This window comes from Arvicola amphibius, chromosome 2 (assembly GCF_903992535.2).
Source record: "Arvicola amphibius chromosome 2, mArvAmp1.2, whole genome shotgun sequence".
Classification (NCBI taxonomy): domain Eukaryota; kingdom Metazoa; phylum Chordata; class Mammalia; order Rodentia; family Cricetidae; genus Arvicola; species Arvicola amphibius.
Window position 1 is genome coordinate 28,588,937 of NC_052048.2, and position 4,698 is coordinate 28,593,634.

Here is a 4,698-nt window from a genome sequence, read left to right on the forward strand (position 1 = left end):
GTAACAGCCTTTTTCTGCACCTGATACACTTTGCTTGAGGGGCTAGAGTCCCAGAAAACTTAACCACAAAAGTCATCCCGAATCCATGCTTTTTAGGTTCTTGTCTCATGGGTTTGAAGTATGAAACTCATGGACCGCAGAGAATGAATTTTGGAAGCAAGTTCATTACAGTTCATAGGTGGAAGCCTACGAGAGAGCAAACAGAATCCTCTGTAATAGGAGGGGCCCTTCGAAGTGGGGACCATTGAGTTCTTATTCTTGGGCTTTGTAAAGGACTCATGGCAGAAACCAAAGTGAGACGGGGAGGAGGATGAGCCAGTCAGTGCAACTGGCCAACGGCAGGTGTCCAACCCTTGTAGGTGGACTTTTCTGTCCTGCCAGTCAACTCATAAATAGCCACACAGAGACTTATTATTAACCATAAATGCTCAGCTGATAGCTTAAGCTTGTTACGAACTAGCTTTTACATCTTAAATTAACCCGTATTTTATCCATGTTCTAGCCTCTAACACATGGCAGTACTTTTTTTCAACACAGCACGTTCATCTTGCCTGATGACTCCCGAGACTCCTCCCACTTCTTCCCAGCATTCTTTTAGTCTGGTTCTCCTACCTAGCGTTATTCTGCCTTGCTATAGGCCAGTCAGTTTCATTATTAAACCAATTATAGTGACATATAGTCACACAATGTAAAGGAATATTCCACGTCCACTCTCAGTTTCAGTCACCTATGACTTCAAGGCAAGCAGAGGCGATAAGGGAGCAGGAACTTTCTCTACTGGTGTCCCTGGCCTAAAGCCAGGATGTTCTGAGAGCCTCGGCCTGGAGTCCCTGCCCTACCTGAGTTATCTCTATCTCCTGTTCTCATAAACCTGAGATGGGATCTAAAGTTCTTCTCCCACGTCTGCGCACTCAAGTTTAGAGCTGGAAGAGGGAACCCCAACCTGTCCTGCATTAGCTACCTAAGTCCATGAAAATAGCCCATCCCTAAAGAGTCTGGAACAGGGTTTAATCTCATTATGCTCAACTGGGCTCATGTCAGGAGATCATTTAAGGGGGACTTGGGTGGGGTGGGCAAACCTGAGTCCTAGGCTTAGCCTTAGGAAATAATGTAAGCATAATAACAAATTCAAGAGACCAGTAAAAATGAAGCAGGTTTGTGTGTTCAAGTCAAGATCTCCCTATGTAGCCTTGGCTAGCCTGCAACTTGTGAGGTAGTCCAGTCTGGCCTCTACCTTATAGAGATCCACCATGACCTTTGCCTTCTGAGTGCTGGGATTAAAGGTGTGCACCACCACACACCTGGCTGGAGGAGTTTTTAATATGCCATTTCACAGAAGGATGCAGTGTAGAGAAAAGGCCAAAAATGCTGGTGTGCTGATTGACACAAGACAGTGTTTTTTAAAGCCTGCCCCTAAGAATTCCTGCTATCTCCCACAGGCAGACGCTTAGCTCATGAGTTTAGGACACAAAGGTGTCTTGGTTTGGTTTGGTTTTTTTGAGACAGGGTTTCTCTGAGTAACAACTCTAGTTGTCCTGGAACTAGCTCTGTAGACCAGGCTGGCCTCGAACTCACAGAGATCTGCCTGCCTCTGCCCCACCCCCATGCTGGGATTAAAGGCATGCTCCACAGCCGCCCAGCTCACAAAGGTTTATATTATGATTAATGATCAGAAACAGCCCAATTTCTGATCATGGGCTCAGTCATGTAGCAGACTACATATAACTTTCCAGCCCTTGGAGCTCTGAGATAAGCAAGCATCTGCTGCCAGCTAGGGAAGAGAGGGGCCTAGTGCCTCCTGCATATCTGCTGTTCTAATAAACTCTAAGACCATCTCATACTGAGAATGGACCACCTCAGTCTATTTCTTACAGCATGCATCTTTGATCTGGCTTGTCTAGCTCTGGAAAAAATATACAGCCCAGTGAAAGAGCAGCCACGCCAAAACAAACAAACAAAAAACCAAAAACAAACAAATAAAAAAAACCCCAAAAAACCAACCACCCCAAACCAACCAACCGACCAAACAAACAAACAAACAAAAAACAAAGGAAGAAAGGAAAAAAAGCATGCAACACACAGAACTGGATTCATCTAAAGGGCCACAGCTCAAGAGGAGCCTCGCAGTCCCAGCTCCCAGCCGGAGTGAGCAGGACAAAGCCGGTTATTCTGCCGGCAAAAGTCAAGGGAGCTCCTCCTCGATCCCTCTTGGAAAGTCTCCCAGGCGATCTGTTTTTGCAATCAACAGTCCCGAACTTGGAATCCTGGGCTGCGCACTGAACAAACCCCAGGGTTCGGAGTGGTGTTGTGTGTCTGTAGTCCCAGCATTTGGGAGGTTGAGGTACTAGGATTGTTATAAATCTGATGTCAGCTGAAGCCACATAGCAATACCATCACAGAGCCCCACAAAGCAGCAGGGTACTAGTGACCTGGTAGGGGAAATGGGAAAGGGAGCACTTCTTAGGAAAGAAAGAGGGGGTAAATACAGGACAAGTAGGGAGGTGGGTAAAATAACAATATGAATGTCTGAAAAAGACACAAGGAATCATACTATTAACTGTTGCCCTTTAAAACTATAATGCACAGCCAGGCGATGGTGGCGCACACCTTTAATCCCAGCACTTCGGAGGCAAAGGCAGGCAGATCTCTGTGAGTTCGAGGCCAGCCTGGTCTACAGAGCTAGTTCCAGAATAGGCATGGCTACACAGAGAAACCCTGTCTCTAAAAACCAAAAATACAAAAAAAAAATTAAAAAAAACTAATGCACACAATTCAGTGTGTATATATATAACTTTTTCTGGCCTGGGCTAATAGTGCTCCCTCCAGGAGCCAAAGATTAACTCACAAAAACCATAACAGCAGGCATGATCCTCTTTTCAGTTGTCAGCCAGGGTTCTCTAAGGGACTCCCAAAACATACAGCCTATTGCTGTTGCCCTTGGTTACCCTCCAGAGGTGGAAGGTAAGTCCCTATTGCTGAAGCTGCCATGCACTTCAGAAACAAACCCAGAGACCCCTGAGCCGGACCTGACCTGGATGTCCTCTCCCTGAGGATTAGCTTTTACGGTACCAGAAAGTGCCAAGAAAGTTTCCAGCGGAGGGAGGCAACCAACTGTCCTACCCAGCACTGATATCATAAAACCACATCAACAACCAGCATGGCACCATAACCCAATGGTACAGTAGTGGCTTGCATACCTTAGTAGTAACCAGTTATTCTCTGGTTGGACTTAAGCCCGCCTAACAAGAGGGATACCATGCCCAGTACTGGGAACCTAGCTAAATACTCAGTGCTTGTGATGTCATGGTTATTGGACCAGAATCTACAACCACTAATTTACTAAACCAGAAGAATCCCTAAAGATAATCTATAAACATGGGTCCTTGTTCCCAGAGATAAGAGCAGTCCTCGGCCCTCATCAAGGAAACTTCACAGAAAACCACAGCCAATCACAACACAGAGCTGTGAAGCCCAGTCCCAATAAATACATCTACAAAACACTCCCACACCCAAGGCTTAGGGAACATTGTGGAAGAGGGGGCAGAAAAACTGAAAGAGTCAGCGGATCAGGGAGTTTGCTATGAGATTGTCTTCTAGTGACATCAGAAGTTACACCCATGAAGTCTCATCAACATACCTGTCCAAATGTGAGCTGAAAAAGGAGGACACCAACAAACATGCCAGACTGGGGCGGGGTGGGAGGGTGGCTGGGTGGGGGAGGTGCCACACGAAGAACTACAGGCAACCAAGTAAAGTTGGGAGCATCTGGGAAGAGCACACCAGCTGCTTGTCCAGTGCCAAGTGGTCAGCCCTGAGACATACGTGTAACATTATATAGACTCAACAGGTTACATTTAGGAATATGTGTGTGTGTGTGTGTGTGTGTATACAAACACACTTATGCATATAATAGCAATTGATGAAGAGAGGCCATGAATTTGAAAGAGTAGGAGATGTATATGGGAAAGTTTGGAGGAAGGAAAGAAGAAATGTAATTAAATAATAATCTTAATAAATGAACAAAAAACACAAGAAAAAAACAAAAAGAGAAGCCACACCCAAAGATCATGATAATTTGTGCAAGTCACTTGACTTTCTGATGGGCCTCAAGGTGCGGCTGTATAATCTCAAATCAGGACAGAACTGCAGCCCAAGTTCTCACGGCTGACTGCTGGGAGCCTTGACTACCCGGGAGGGCTCACAGGCCGCTCCTTCTCTAGGTGTTCCTTGAGTTGGTGCCAGCTCAGCCTGCCCTCTGCATGCTGGGAGGCTTAGGCGCTGGGGAGAAGAGAAAGCACTTTGAAAACCGTATTTGAGCCCATCTGGCTGAAAGTGTCAGCTCTGCTACGGACTGCTATGAACTGTTGTGAGTTGACCCAATAATCACAAGCGAGTCCCTTTTCTCTTCCTCTCTCTTTTCTTTATTGCTTCATCTGGCAAAGTAGTGAAAAACACCTTTTTTTTCTTGCCAGTTTTATTTTTTTCCTTTTTAAACCAAAGAACCAGAGGTGGAAATAAAGGATGGCTGTCAACAGAGTAGCTATCTGTTACCAAGACAGGTCGCTGAGAGTCACAGATTTCATTCCCTGGAGGAACCTAAAAAAATTAGAAGTGTTTCATTGTCTAGGATAATCCAGCAGAGTGTAGAGCCAGGGGGAAAATTATATGTGTTCTAGAGACTCTTTTCAGCTCCAGGAC